A 16,025-nucleotide genomic window follows, 5' to 3' on the forward strand; every position below is an offset into this window, starting at 1 on the left:
TTGAACCTGAGGTCTACATGTGTTTTGAACTAAAACATGCCATATTTACAGGGGTGCAAGTTTTGTATTTTTGTGATCTATGTGGTGACTAGCACAAACATGCAAACTAGGCTCCGTGATGTTGCTATTTTCAGGGACTGGTTTTTGCCAAGTCTTTTTCCTGCTGTTATTTTGATGTCATGTAAACTTGATGCTACCATGAGATCCATGCTTATTTTGAGATACTTCACTAAGAATGTTTTAAACATGTGGTTATGCTATATCCATTAATGCCCCTTTTATTTTGTTTCCATAGTCGGACCTTGATTGTACTCTGGATGATGTATGTTTCACTTGCTAGTTGTGTCAAGTGGCGATTTTAAGCCAACTCTTTATCCCTTTCTTATTTAGTACATGGGATTGTGTGAAGATTGCCCCTTTTGCGACAAAACTACCATGCGGCTATGCCTCTAAGTCGTGCCCCGGCATGTGGGAGATATAGCTGCATTGTGGGTGTTACACTGGTCTTGTTTTACCATTGTCGAAATGTCTTGTAACCGGGATTCCGAAACTGATCGGGTCTTTCCGGGAGGAGGAATATCCTTCATTGACCGTGAGAGCTTGTGATGGGCTAAGTTGGGACACCCCTGCAGGGTATAAACTTTCGAGAGCCGTGCCCGCGGTTATGTCGCAGATGGGAATTTATTAATATCCGGTTGTAGAGAACTTGACATTTGACTTAATTAAAACTAGCAGGGTTACCCGCGCATTTGCGCGGCTAGACTTTCATTTAAATATAATGAGTATATTTTAATGTTATACTTTCAGTGTTATTCAACTTTTCTTGTGGAGTATACTAAATTAAATTTTAACTCATTTGTAAGGCATGATAAAACATTACTATTTTTTTTTTGTGCAATAGGAATTCGAAGTTTAGTTTTGGTTCATGAAAAAACTACTTTAAAATTTAAACATATGATCTAAGAATGCCATACTGATGCTATGTATGCATTAGAGGTGACTTGTGTTGTTAACTTAGTAGAGTATAAATCTGTTAAATATAGAAGTATAATATAACTAATTTAGTTATAGCAATATGTATATAGTAATGTAATTCCATTGTTATACAAAGTGCATATTTGTTTTCATATTTATTTCTAGTTTGAGAAAAATATCGAGTCTCTTACTGCTCGTGTTGGGGCAGTGGTGTACATGGGAAAACGATGAAGATGCATATACCATCTTTCGCCCGTTCAGGCTAGCAGGTTGCCACTGAGAGCCGAGAGGTAGGACGCCATAGCCCTCCTTCTCGCATGGGGCCGAGAGGTACTTGGACTGAAGCAAATTTTTTTACATTTTTTGCGGGAAGACTGAAGCAATTCTGCTCATAGTTTTGAGAGAAAAATAGCGACCTTGCTACTGGTCGTGATAAGGCAGAGCTTGGCGTACCTAGGAAAAGGATGCATGCATTACCATTAACTATCGTGGGTTAGCTTTTGCGGGAAATCTCCCGTGAGTTATTAAATATCATGGTTGCTTTGTTTACGTTTTCTCTTTCCTTTTCCAACACGCCTAGATTTTTTACGTATCCTAGTTTCCAAATTCATTCCGTGGATGATTTGTGGTTGCTTGGATTATGTTCCCTCTTTCCTTTTTGAACACACCTTGACTTTTCTTTTACTTATCCTAGTATCCTAATTGAGTGAATTCCACTTTTTACTCTGTAGTTCTGCATTTGTGACACATATTACCCTATTTAGTGCAACTTCTACCAAATATTTCATTTAGAAGATTTTGAACACAGTTTTACCCCAGTTTAGCACTTTGCTTGTTTCTGTTAGATAGTACCGGCATGTTACGCCGACGTGGCACGGTAAAATGCGTAAAGATCTGAGGGCATAATCGATATTCATGTTCAGATTTCTCTTACCCATATGTTCAAATCCTCTTCCTCGTCTTGATATTTTTAAACTCTGGTCAACACCTTACACCTTGCCCAATAGACACGCATAAAAAAACAAGGTTTCAAAGCTTCTAAAAGGGGTAATCTTGATGATTTTTCATTCGACAGGGTAATTAGTGTCAAAAATGCATAACTAAGGAGTAAAAAGTGGAATTCACTCATCCTAATTCAATCCGTGGATGATTTCTTGTGTATTAGAGGCCCACCCTAGAATTTTGGACCAGCCTATCTGATTCAATATGGGCCAGGAAAATAAAATAAAATAAAATAAAAGCCCAATAGCTATTCCTGGCCCCTCTGCCCAGGCTGAGAAAAAAATTCACGCAGCCAGGATTGCCCCTAGCCGCCGAGACACATCCAGAGTTCCAGATCCAGTCATGGACGCATCGAGCCAGCCGCTCGCTTCCCTTCACGACCTCCCGATTTCGCCGTCTCGCTCGCTCGTCGCTCCCGTCCCCGCCTATGTAGCCGATCGTTGGGCGCCCAGGACCACAGGCTGTCCGTCCAGTCCGCTCGGTGTTTGGGGCTCGGTGGCGGCCGCGCCACTGAAACTGTGTAACCGCCGCCCAATCCGCACATCGGCGCTCGGCCAAGAGGCAGCAGCCAGCCAGCAACTATCTGTGTTGATTTGAGGTACCAGTTCAGCTCATCCACTACCCATTTGGCGATTACCAAGTTTTGATTCTAGTGTTTGCTCTTCCATGTACTACCCACCGTGCAGTACATAATTTGCGTTGAATTATGTTATTATGAATTTATAATTGATAGAAAGTAAATTAGTTAGAATACCTCTAAGTCTTCTATCAAAACTGAGACTTAATTGACAATTTTAGTATGCTTGTAAGACCATATCGATCTATTTCCGTGGTATTGGTAGTTAGTTAGAACGTTCACAATGTCATATTTGTTGTCAATTTTTTTAGGAGGACCACTCTGCTTTCAAATCCTAGATCCGCCACTGATCATAAGCTGAACTGTTACATTCTAGAATTTGAAAGGCCGATCTGCTTAAAATACGTAACTTAATCAGATATAGATGTTATATGAATGTCCTATAGATATTGTTCTCAGACAACATGAACAACATGGAATATCCAACTGAAGTTACCCGAAGCTAAATATAACCTTCGCAAGCATCTGAGAGAATTGCTTCATTTGTCTCATCCTGTGGAAAAGTAGAGTGGCGATACAATTGATCACCAATGGGTGCACAAATAAGGAGTACGGTTTGAGGTGTTAAAAATACAATGCAAATCAAAATTAGTAATTCAAATCTATCTGTAACAAAATGTAGCGAACTATAAGAAAGAGTCAAGCACATACATATGTCAGCCACTTAAAGACAAATGTGGCGAAGTGAGAAACATTACTACCAATAAAATTTGGAAGACCCGTGCAAAGACCAGCTTGCATGGAATTAAAAGAAAACATAAGTAGTTGCACTCATGAATTAGTGATGCGGGACTGCATATCAGAACGGAAGTAACTGACAAAAAATAATTACCTCACCTTCTTAAAACATAGGTGAAGCTTAGCATTGCAGTAGATAGAATTTTGTAGATTAATAAGTGAAACAAAACATTGCAAGAACGACTACAGAAAGAAGCCATTATGTTTTCTTGACTGGGAAACAAAAAGCCATTATGTTCATAACATGTAGGTAATGCGCGAATAATATGTCAGGCTACATACCATCTGAAAAATCCTATGCACACTGTATTTCTACCCTATCCATAAGACTATTTTATTTATGTTAGAACCCACATATATCGATACATTTCTCTCTGCGGTTGGAAGAGAAACTCGGATCCACCAAGAGAAGTAGGAAATTGGTGGCACCTAGGATCCTAATTAATGATACAATGAATACAATCAGGTCAAAATAATATTCTACCTTTTCATAGTTAAAAATACAAAATACTAATTTACAAACACATAATTACCAGATAAGTTCTTAGCAAAAGTTGTAGAGAAAATTTCTTGAGAGCCAACACTACCTTGACTGGAAAAGTAACCCAAAAAATATAATTGTGTTGGATAAATGTAGATTAAGCATCCACTGCTAGTGGAGTTACAAATAAGTAGTTAAGCACCAACAAAAAGGCATCAATATCTCTGTTTAATACAATATAGTAGTGTGCAGTAGTTTATACATACCAGAGCCATTTTTGTTGAGAATGATGCATAATACGTCATCACTTAAGCCTCATATTTGTCAGTTCGGTACGACAACTTCCCTGCAATTTAAATCTCATAGTAGACATGTATGATTTGATACCTCATGTGCACATTTGATTGCATTTGAAATTATATTCTCCACATATGCTTTTATCGGTAGAAAAATGTGGAATGATGATTTACCAACCACAGAAAGAAACATATTGCTACATAGTACTATATCAGAAAGAGGGGAAGAACCACAATAGGATAAATGCCAGTGTAAGGCGAACATGTAACATGAACATGGTCACTCAGAACAACGTTGCTGTTTTTAAGCATACTGAACTGATAAAGGGGATGTGAGTCGGAGCTTCATGCATTTCCGTACATACTTTGAATCATTTTCAATACTTCTAAATTTGTGGCTAACTTGAAAAGACGATGCATTATGCTATCTTAAGCACCAACCACTGGCGAAACTAAAAATAAGCACCTAAAAAATGCCTTATACAACAATATCATGTAGTAGTTTCTATATACCCGAGCCATTTTGGCTTAGCCAATGATCTATGGTACCTCATCACTTAAGCTCGGACATCAATACAGTACTACAACTTCACTTCAATGTAAATCCTAGAGAATACACGTATTTTTTTCTACCTCATGTACGTATATCCATTTCAGATTCTATTATTCACTAGTGCTTTTATTGGTAGGAAATAATATAATGATGATTTAACAATCATAGAAAATAAAACCATTGCTACACACGGCTCCATACCATAAAAGGTAACGAACCATGTAGGACAAATGAGAAAGCCAAGCTCACATGATATTTGAACATGGTCACTCAAAACTTTGTAAGATATAACAAAAACATACTGAACCGGAAAAAAAGATGTCAGTCGGAGCTGCGTACATTTCCTTGTATACCTTGATTCAATTCTTTCTAATTTGAGGCTACCACGTAAACATGATGCATGCTTCAATATTATCCATACATATAAATATAAGAAAGCTATGATATTCTCGTCGCACAATTTATTTTCTGCTATACCAAGACATTCCTTGGAGCATCTGGACATCTGGAAGGCCATCTAGAGATTGTAAAACTGTGCACCTTAACTATATGTATTAAGTATAGAGTGAATATTTTCGGGAGGACCATGGATGTCTAGAGGATAGGTCTAAAACTGTATTCATTATGGTAGTATAAAAAATTGTATTACAAAAATCCAATGTGCATTGACATCTTAAAACATTGGTCAACTGGACGATTTATAGAACCTTCTGAAATCATTGACCATGTGCCTATTGCCATTACCTATAGCTATTAAAAATGTCGGTGTTCTGGGAACGGGGGTCTCCAGACTTGCCTGCCTGCGGCCTGCGGCGTGGCTCAAAGGGGGCCCCAGCGCGGCCTATCTTCACCAACACAAACCCAAGATCCTCGCGAGGGGCCAAGCCTCGCGGGACGGACGACGCGGAGTTTCCTCAGGCGCGGCCTCGTCAGGCTGGCTCACGAGGAGGCGAAGAGATCAAGGCGGGGTACCTCATGAGGTGCCCGTGATGCAAGCCATGACGACCGGGGGCGCCAGGCGGGTGCCAGCCCGCGCAGTGTCCTCCCTTCCTCTTTGATGCAAAGGGGGCAAGCGCAGCCGCGGAGTACCGAGGCATCAGGCAAAGGTTGCCATTTCGGTGCAACGAGACCAAGACTAGAAGGACTACGAGATGAAGGTCATCGTGGAGCCCAAGACAGCGTCATCACTAGAGCTTTGCGCAGGCGAAGACTACTTTTGTCAAGATAGTTGATACTGGCTGTCCCCTTTCAAATTAGCCCGCCATTGTTGGCTCTCTTCCCGCTCGATATTTGGGAAGAGGACCAGAGCCTCTATAAATAGGACCAACCACCCACAGAGCAAAGGGGGCTGAGAGGTTGAAAGGAAAGAGACGGGTTCGATCTGAAAGAGAGAGAGAGAGAGAAAGGCGACTGAACTCCTCCCAACAGTTCATCGTCCCAGTCAAGAATAGACCCTCGCGAGGCTGTTCTTCCTTATATAGTTCATCATCATCAGCCCAAGAGGCAATCCACCACACCACGCACTGGAGTAGGGTATTACACCACAACGGTGGCCCGAACCAGTATAAACCCTGCGTCTTTTGTGTTGTTCTTTCTTTAGTTTAGATCCTAGCAAGGCGGAGGAGTGCAGGTAGGCAGGAGGCGAAATCTCCGCGCGCACCCCAGTGTTCGAACCTCAAGGGTCTGCCGGAAACCGAAATCTGACATTTGGCGCGCCAGGTAGGGGTGCGCCGGGATTCGTCTTCCACCACCCCGTTCTCCTCTGACCATCACGCCCATGACTGACGCTCGTTGGGCCCGCGCCGAGCGCCGGGCCGCGCTCGCTTCCCGCGTCGCCCAGACAGCCCCTGTCGGCGGGCGTCCTCGCCGTTCCCCGTCACCTGCCGTCAACGCCGCCACCAGCCTGGCGGGGGACGAGCAAAAAGCATCGTCCCAGCATCTGTCCGTGCGGCAAGACGACCGCACCGCAACTCCCTCGCTCACCCCAGCTGGTTCTTCGTCCCGCGCGCTCCGCACGCCCATGGAGCCCCGCAACCTCTCCCCCGCCCATCGCGCTGCACCAACACCCCCGGTCGTCGCGACCCTCTTGGGCGGCTCGCAGGCGCCGCCTACAAGTCACCACGTCAAGCCATTCATCCGTCGGGTCAGCCCCGCTTCCACGCGGCAGGGGGCTCCCCTGGATCGGGCGGCGCCCGAGGCCGGCCTAACCTTCAGCTCGGAGGACCACCCCTCCAACTCGGCCTGCTCGGGTGCGCTCCCCATGCTGTGCACCCCCACCATCTGCCAGGTGGCCGTCACCAGAACCCTCATTGATGGCGGCGCGGGCCTCAGCATGCTCTCGGTCGAGGCCTTCAACCTCCTCTGCATACCCCTGGAACGGCTGCAACCCAGCCGGCCCTTCTCAGGCGTTGGGGGCAAGTCGTCCAGCTCCTTGGGACAGATCCGGCTCCCAGTGACCTTCGGCACCTACGACAACTTCCGCACGGAGCTGGTCGACTTCGACATCGCCCCCATCGGCCTCCCCTACAACGCCATCCTCGGCTACCCAGCGCTGGCCCAGTTCATGGCCGCGACGCACCCGGCGTACAACCTCATGAAGATGCCCGGGAGCAGCGGTGTTCTCATTGTGCACGGGGACACCGGGGACGCGCTGCGGGTGCTTAAGCTCGCCTTCAAGACGGCGGCGTCGGTGTAGCCCGCCGACTTGGAGACCCCCGGGCCCAAGGGGGCTGCACCCGCCAAGAAGAAACAGTTGTTCACCCAAGACAAGGCAGAAACCAAGTAGATACCCGTCGATGAGGACGGATTCACCAACGCCACTTTCACCATAGGCGCCCACCTCAAACCCGAGCAGGAGAAGGCCCTGGTCGGGTTCCTGCGCGCAAACAAGAAGGTATTCGCTTGGGAGCCTGACCAGTTGGCAGGGATCCCCAGGAGTGTAATCGAGCATCACCTCAACGTGTGCCCCAACGTGCGCCCTGTGAAGCAGAAAGCCCGATGGCAGTCCATAGAAAAGCAGGCCTTCATCGTCCAAGAGACCCGCAAATTAGAAGCCGCTGGGGTCATTCGCGAGGTCCGATACCCGGATTGGTTGGCCAACCCTGTCGTTGTGCCAAAGAAGGGAGGGAAGGAGTGCATGTGTGTCGACTTCACCAACCTCAACAAAGCATGCCCGCAAGATCCGTTCCCGCTTCCCCGCATCGACCAGATCGTCGATTCCACTACGGAATGCGACCTGTTATGCTTCTTGGATGCCTTCTCTGGGTATCACCAGATCAAGATGGCGGTAGAAGACTTCGAGAAGTCAGCCTTCCTAAACTCGTGTGGGGTGTACTGCTACGCATGCATGCCATTCGGGCTGCGTAACGCAGGGGCGACCTTCCAGCGGCTGATGCACATCACCTTGGGCCCGCAGCTCGAGAAGAATGTTGAAGCTTACGTCGACGACATTGTGGTAAAGTCTCGGGAGGCCAGGACCTTGATACAAGACTTGGAGGAAACCTTTGCGAGCCTCAACGCAGTGAACCTATGGCTCAACCCAGAGAAGTGTGTGTTTGGAGTCCCCTCGGGCAAGCTCTTGGGTTTCCTCGTGTCCCACCGAGGCATCGAGGCTAACCCGGAGAAGGTCAAGGCGGTGGAAGACATGAGCCCGCCAAAGACTCTCAGAGAAATGCAGAAACTCACGGGGCGCGTGACCGCGCTAGGGCGCTTCATCTCCAAGTTGGGGGAACGAGCACTGCCTTTCTTCCAGCTAATGAAGAAAAAGGGGCCCTTCGAGTGGACTGAAGAGGCCGACAAGGCGTTCCAGGATCTCAAGAGATACCTGACCAGCCCATCGGTCATGGTGGCTCCGCGCCCTCAAGAGCCCCTGGTGCTTTACCTCGCCGCCACTCCCTACTCCGCCAGCGCAGCCTTGGTGGCAGTCAGAGAGGAGCGCCGAATCAAAACCGCGGCAGCAGCCCGGGACAAGGCCGAACAGGGACAAGGAAGGCCTACATAAACTGCCACCGCGGCTGAGGAGGATCAGCCGCCGCAGAGGGGCGCACCGGAGGCGGAAGAGGCCCCTCTTCCAGATGGCCAGTCTCAGGAGGCCTCATTGCCTCAAGAGGCGCCATGGTCTCCGAAGGGAGCCACCAGCACTGACGCACTCCACCTCGTTGAGCACCTAGTGTACTTCGTCAGCACGGTGTTGCGGGATGCAAGGGCACGGTACCCTATGCCTCAGAAACTCCTCGCGCTATTGGTGGCCTCGCGCAAGCTGCGGCACTATTTTCAGGGTCACCCCATCAAGATCGTCTCGTCATATCCCCTGGAGAGAGTGCTCAGGAGCCCTAATTCAGCTGGAAGGATCGCTGAGTGGAACATAGAACTGCAAGCGTTTCAGCTCGAATTCAGCACGACCAGAGTCATCAAGGGAGCAGCGTTGGCGGATTTTGTGGCAGAATGGACGGAGGCGCCAGGCCTCAAGGCCGACGAGGATCGGTCCCTGTCCCCGGGAAGCGAGGCGCCAGAAGGCTGGGTCATGTACTTCGATGGGGCGTTCTCCAGGCATGGCGCTGGGGCTGGGGCGGTGCTTATATCGCCCGCTCAGGACAAGCTCTATTACGCCGTGCAGCTCTGTTTCCAGCAAGGTGAAAAGGTCTCCAACAACATAGCGGAGTATGAAGGTTTAACAACGGGCTTGAAGGCCGCGGCTGCCCTGGGGGTGAAACGCCTCACCATCAAGGGCGATTCGCAGCTCCTTGACAATTTCTCCAACAAGGTGTACGAGCCGAAGGATGAGCACATGGAAGCCTACCTAGCGGAGGTCTGCAAGATGGAGAAGCAGTTCTGGGGGTTGGAATTGCAGCATGTGCCCCGTGGCACCAATCAGGAGGCCGACGACATCGCCAAACGGGCGTCCAGGCGGTTACCTCAGGGGCCTGGCGTTTTCGAGGAGCGGCTCTTCAAGCCGTCAGCCCTGCTGTCATTATCGAACACGGCTCAGCCCCGGGAGGAGCTCCCCCAGCCACCTGCCTCAGGGGCTCCGGCCTGTGGCCCGGCCTCAGGAGCACGCCTGCTCCTGACGATGGAACCTCAGGAGGGATGTTGGATCGCGGAGCTCCGAAGTTACCTAACTCAAGGGACCCTGCCGGAGAAGGAGGAGGAAGCGGAGCGAGGGCCATTCGCAGTCTGGGGGCTGGACATCTTGGGTCCGTTTCCTTGGGCCCCCGGGGGCTACCGCTACCTCTACGTCGCCGTGGACAAGTTCACCAAGTGGGCTGAAGTGGAGGCTGTCCGCACCATTCGCGCGGGTTCCGCGGTCAAGTTCATCAAGGGCATCGTGAGCCGGTTCGGGGTGCCGAATCGCATCATCACGGACAACGGTTCGCAGTTCATCAGTAACCTCTTCAAAACATACTGTGCTAACCTTGGAACGTAGATATGCTACGCTTCGATGGCGCACCCCCGAAGCAATGGCCAGGCCGAGCGAGCCAACGCGGAGGTCCTGAGGGGCCTCAAGACCAGAACGTTCAAGAAGAAGCTGGAGGCCTGCGGCAGAGGTTGGTACGACGAGCTTTAGTCCGTGTTGTGGTCCATCTGCACAACCACGACCAAGCCGACTGGAGAGACCCCGTTCTTCCTGGTCTACGGAGCCGAAGCGGTCCTCCCTCACGAGGTCAGACGTCGCTCCGCGCGGGTCCTGACGTTTGACGAGGCGCAGCAGGACGCCATGCGGGGGACGGACCTCGTGTTGGGGGAGGAACGTCGCCGAGAAGCCGTGCTACGAGCGGCGAGGTACCAACAAGCACTGCGACGATATCACTGCCGCAACATCCCCCCAGAACTCTCGAGGTAGGAGACCTCGTGCTCAGGCGGGTTCTCTCCAGGGAGGGGCTGCACAAGCTCTCTCCCATGTGGGAGGGCCGGTTCAAAGTTGTTCATGTTTTCAGGCCCGGCTCCGCGCGCTTGGAGACTCAGGAGGAGGTGCCGGTCCAGAATGCATGGAACATCCAGCACCTCCGGAGGTTCTACCCCTAAAAAGGCCCAGAGCCTGTGAAGAAGGCGAATGCCTGTGAAGCTATCGCGTTTTGGAAAAGGCCCAGAGCCTGTGAAGAAGGCGAATGCCTGTGAAGCTATCGCGTTTTGGAAAAGGCCCAGAGCCTGTGAAGAAGGCGAATGCCTGTGAAACTATCGCGTTTTGGAAAAGGCCCAGAGCCTGTGAAGAAGGCGAATGCCTGAGAAGCTATCGCGTTTTGAAAAAGGCCCAGAGCCTGTGAAGAAGGCGAATGCCTGTGAAGCTATCGCGTTTTGGAAAAGGACCAGAGCCTGTGAAGAAGGCCAACGCCTGTGAAGCTCGCCACCCGTGACACTCTCACGTAATAATGAGTTGGGGCTGTACACGCCCCGGAGTCTCAGGAGCGCCGGCCTCAGGCCCTGGGGCTCCCTCCCACGCCCAGTGGCAGCACTTAGCTCCACGCTGGTGAGAAGACGTCGAAGACTAGATTAGGTGCCGGACACGGCTTTTTATTTGCTTTCCGCAGTTGGCTTGTTCCTTCTCATTCGAAGTTTTATTGAAGTTGTTGCCGTCTTTGGCTTGTGGTTCTTCGACTTTTCACCCTCCTGCCTCGATTTCTCTTGTGCGAGGCCTCGCAAGGGGGGGAGCTGAGCGCCCTCGCGAGTGTTCATATCCTAGTCATTCAAAGAGTTCGCGACCTGGGCCCATTACAGGAGCACCCCTCCAGTCCGTGCCGCACGGGCACCGCGACACAAACAAAGGGCTTGGGTCGGTCGCCCCCCACGGTCAGGGCCGGAAACTATCCACGCTCAGGCACGTAGCCGGAAGGTACGATAACGAAAGCAAAACGATGATTAACAGCAATAACCCAAACACGCCCCCGCGGGGCTCCACACTACTGTTTTTGTTATGCAGGAAAAAGGAAAAAAAGAACAAATCTGGTGCAGCTCGCCTCACACCGGCCCGCAGGGAAGGCCCGAGCTGCCTCCGGAGCTCAGGCGGACTCCCTCTCGCGCTTCACCAGGGCGCGATGGCGGGCGGACACGTTGCCACCTCCCAAGTAGATACGACGGCGTGGAGGCTGACCGCAGCCACCGCTAGAAGAGTCGCCGCTTAAAGAAGAACCGGAGAAGCTTGAGGAACCCTGAGCGCCGCCAGCCGCGCGAGCGCTGCCCTCTCCATCATCGCCGGAGCTGGGTTCCCAGCCGCGGTCATCACCCTCGGGGCAACACCCTGCGCGACGACCATCTTTCCCAAACACCCTCACGTAGAGGGTGGCATCGCCGTCGAACTTGAAGTGTAGGGTGCACCGACGGCTCAGGCCACGTGCGCGGGCAAACGTCTGCCAACCATGGGCCAGGGATAGGCTCCCGGCCGCAGAAACCTCCAGTGAGACCCATGAGGCCCGGCTGCAGCAGCCGTCGGCCTGGAGCCAGAGGCCGCTCGGGGCGCCGGCCGGGAGCTCGCCAAGAAGGAAGCGAGGAAGTGGAAGCCGGGTGCTAGTCGGCCCCGCCGACCACACGACGAACTCCGGCAGCACTTCAGCAGCGCGAAAGCGCGGCCTAGGGGGACGCGCAGCCGGAGCGCGCCCCCCGACCGCAGCAATCCGCCCGTCGCTGTGCTGAAGATCGCCTCCACGGCCGCGGGGAGCCACCGTGGTGGCCACAGGATGTTTGCGAGGGTGTCCTCGACCGCGCTTGGGTGGGGTAGAGGCGGGCTCAACCTGGCGAGCCTTTTCCTTCTCTGCGGCCGAGAACCTCCTCGACGGAGCCATGAAGAAAAAGGAGAAGCAAGGGGGATGGACTGGAAGGGCGCGCGCCGGTCCATACTTATAGCTGGCGATGGCCAACCAACGGCCCCCATGATCGCAGGTAATTATGACCCGCTTTGCATGCAGGGACTTGTCCAATCTGTGCAGTTGCCGAGGCGCCATGGGGAAGTGGAGGCGCCCACGTCCAATCAACCGCCACGCGGCGCCCAAGGCCGCAGGCTGTTAGGGCCCGCGGCGCTTCACTCTTGCCCTTCTGCCTCCCTGCACGGCCAAGTCCGGGCGCGCCTTGGGCCCGGGGGCTACTGTCGGCGTTCTGGGAACGGGGGTCCCCAGACTTGCCTGCCTGCGGCCTGCGGCCTGCGGCGTGGCTCAAAGGGGGCCCAGGGTGGCCCATCTTCATCAACACAAACCCAAGACCCTCGCGAGGGGCCAAGCCTCGCGGGGCGGACGACGCGGAGCTTCCTCAGGCGCGGCCTCATCAGGCTGGCTCACGAGGAGGCGGAGAGATCAAGGCGGGGTACCTCACGAGGTGCCCGTGACGCAAGCCATGACGACCGTGGGCGCCAGGCGGGTGCCAGCCCGCGCAGTGTCCTCCCTTCCTCTTTGGTGCAAAGGGGGCAAGCGCAGCCGCGGAGTACCGAGGCATCAGGCAAAGGTTGCCATTTCGGTGCAACGAGACCAAGACCAGGAGGACTACGAGACGGAGGTCACCGTGGAGCCCAAGACGGCGTCATCACCAAAGCTTTGGGCAGGCGAAGACTACTTTTGTCAAGATAGTTGATACTGGCTGTCCCCCTTCAAATTAGCCCGCCATTGTTGGCTCCCTTCCCGCTCGATATTTAGGAAGAGGACCAGGGCCTCTATAAATAGGACCAGCCACCCACAGAGCAAAGGGGGCTGAGAGGTTGGAAGGAAAGAGAGGGGTTTCGATCAGAGAGAGAGAGAGAGAGAGAGAGAGAGAGAGAGAGAGAGAGAGAGAGAGAGAGAGAGAGAGAGAGAGAGAGAAAGGCGACTGAACTCCTCCCAGCAGTTCATCGCCCCAGCCAAGAACATACCCTCGCGAGGCTGTTCTTCCTTGTATTGTTCATCATCATCAGCCTAAGAGGCAATCCACCACATCACGCACTGGAGTAGGGTATTACACCACAACGGTGGCCCGAACCAGTATAAACCCTGCGTCTTTTGTGTTGTTCTTTCCTTAGTTTAGATCCTAGCAAGGCGGAGGAGTGCAGGTAGGCAGGAGGCGAAATCTCCGCGCGCACCCTAGTGTTCGAACCTCAAAGGTCTGCCGGAACCCAAAATCCGACAAAAAACTCTTCACGATCCTACATGCTATACAATTGGCAAATCAAGAAGTTGTTGATTTAGAAACTTATACCACAGTTCTTTGAGTTACCCATGTACTTGTTACCATGCTCATGTACATATAGAAATTATTAGCTCAAATCAGCATCATTTTAATAGAAACAACATGAATCTTAATATAATGTACAACTGTTAAAAAAATTGAATGGAACAATTATCAGAAAAAGTGCATGTCATATAAGGTGGTCAATCAAAAAGTTGCCGAATTGGAAACTTACTACAGTTTTCTCATAATTGTTGACTTCCTCCTTCCGCTATTAAAAATATTGTTGAGTTCCTCCTGTAAGTGCAACAGTGGTCATGTATTATCAGCTCAATTCAACATTGACTTGTTTGAAGCAGAATGACACATATTTGCTATGATGAATATGTAAATAAATTCTGTACAATTCCATAAATATTTTTTCTTTCATACACAGTGACGCATTTTTGTTGTAAAGATCATGTAAATAATTTTTTATAACTTTGCAAATAAGATTAACCTTGATGTATAAATTCGATCAGAGTAGAGGTAGCTTTGAAAGGGCATTCGTCACATCATTAGTCTAAGGCTCTAACCACTTCCGTGGAGAATCTAACATCTCAACTACGCATAACTGTTTGTTCCAGAAGCCACGAAATTGAGGTACACAAAAGATGAACAAACCTGAGAACTGATGATCCAAAGATGAGTCGGAGTTCGAGCATCACATAGCCGTCAGCTGTGGTTTCTTGTAGGCGGATGTGTCTCGGACCTAAGTTGCTGCAGCTGGACCGTGGTTACATGCATCCTTGCTTGGAGGCAGCGGTGCTGGGAGATATGCATGCTCAAGGCGAAGAAGTGGACGAAGGCCGAAGAAGCAATCTGTGCCTCCCTATCGCTCCGTCCTGCTCCTCAATTTGTCACCTTAGTTATTATGGCTACCTTATCCCTCATGCTGCTGATTTAAACCTGCCCTACTCTTCTTCTCCTAGGTGGATCGAGCGCTTCAGCTGGTGCCTCGCAGACGACGGGGAAGGAAGGATTAGAAGTGACGGCTATAGCGCTAGGAAATTGGAAACCCTAGCAATTGATCTTCTCTATAAAACGTGTGTGGCAAGGGACGTGGAACCTGCTTCAGAGAAGAAGAGATGGAACATGTGAGAGAAGAGACCAGCTAGATTGCATGTATCTTTATCGGACAGACAATTCTTTCTTTTTGCCAATTGCTAGTCCATATTGTCCATGTGTTCGATGCATGCAAACGTGTGGCTTTTGGAATCGGTAGGTACACTTGCTATATTGCTCTCGGATACGTGTAAGAGCTTTATTTTTGAACTTAAAAATAGCCTTATTTTTTATTTTCGTTTTTTCTTTCCAATTCGGACATGCATCAGTTCATGCGTGATTGCATTGGACTCGAGCAATACGTGTCCATGTAGTCCTTCCCGTGTGTGCTAGTCTTATGGTTCTTTGCATATAACGTGACAACATATAAGTTCAATACTGCTGGTACATATATTTTTACATGTTACGTAGAAAATTTAAATCTCAGCCATTATTATCTTAATCCAACGGCGTAAAAAAGATTAACACATGTGGACAAACGTGATGGCTTCTTTTACTCTTGTTTTAATTATATAATAGATAGATGCATCAACCGCGTGTGTAGCCGTGATAGTCTTTTTTCGGCGGAGTCCGGGAAGTGAACATGGTTTTGGAGTTATGTTTGAACGTAAGTAGTTTTAGGATCACTTCTAGCTTCTCGACCATTGCGTTGCTTCTTTTCTCGCTCTTATTTGCGCATGTTAGCCACCATATTTGATTAGTGCTTGCCGCAGCTCCACCTCATTACCCTATCCTACCCATAAGCTTAAATAGTCTTGATCTCGAGGATGTGAGATTGCTGAGTCCTCGTGACTCACGGATACTTCCAAACAGTTGCAAGTGCCGATGATACCAGTGCAGGTGGCACAACCGCGCTCAAGTGGGAGCTCGATGAAGATCTTAGTCGTTGTTTTTGTGTTTTTTTTGGATGATCAGTAGTGGTGCCCAGTTGGGACGATCGGGGATCTAGCATTTGAGGTTGTCTTCTTTTATTTTGGTTCCCTAGTCGGACCTTGATTGTACTCTGGATGATGTATGTTTAACTTGTTATTTGTGTCAAGTGGCGATTGTAAGCCAACTCTTTATCCCTTTCTTATTCAGTACATGGGATTGTGTGAAGATTACCCCTCTTGCGACAAAACT

General features: G+C 50.1%; 1 long non-coding RNA gene across 1 annotated transcript; it reads left to right on the forward strand.

Moving 5' to 3' along the window:
• Positions 1 to 2,260: 2,260 nt before the first annotated feature.
• On the forward strand, positions 2,261 to 15,202 carry LOC119285355. The gene is made up of 2 exons (XR_005139463.1): positions 2,261 to 2,575; positions 14,426 to 15,202. It is a non-coding gene; the product is annotated as an uncharacterized LOC119285355 (long non-coding RNA).
• The last annotated feature ends 823 nt before the right edge of the window (positions 15,203 to 16,025 follow it).

The sequence above is a fragment of the Triticum dicoccoides genome, chromosome 4A (genome assembly GCF_002162155.2).
Source record: "Triticum dicoccoides isolate Atlit2015 ecotype Zavitan chromosome 4A, WEW_v2.0, whole genome shotgun sequence".
In the NCBI taxonomy this organism is placed as follows: domain Eukaryota; kingdom Viridiplantae; phylum Streptophyta; class Magnoliopsida; order Poales; family Poaceae; genus Triticum; species Triticum dicoccoides.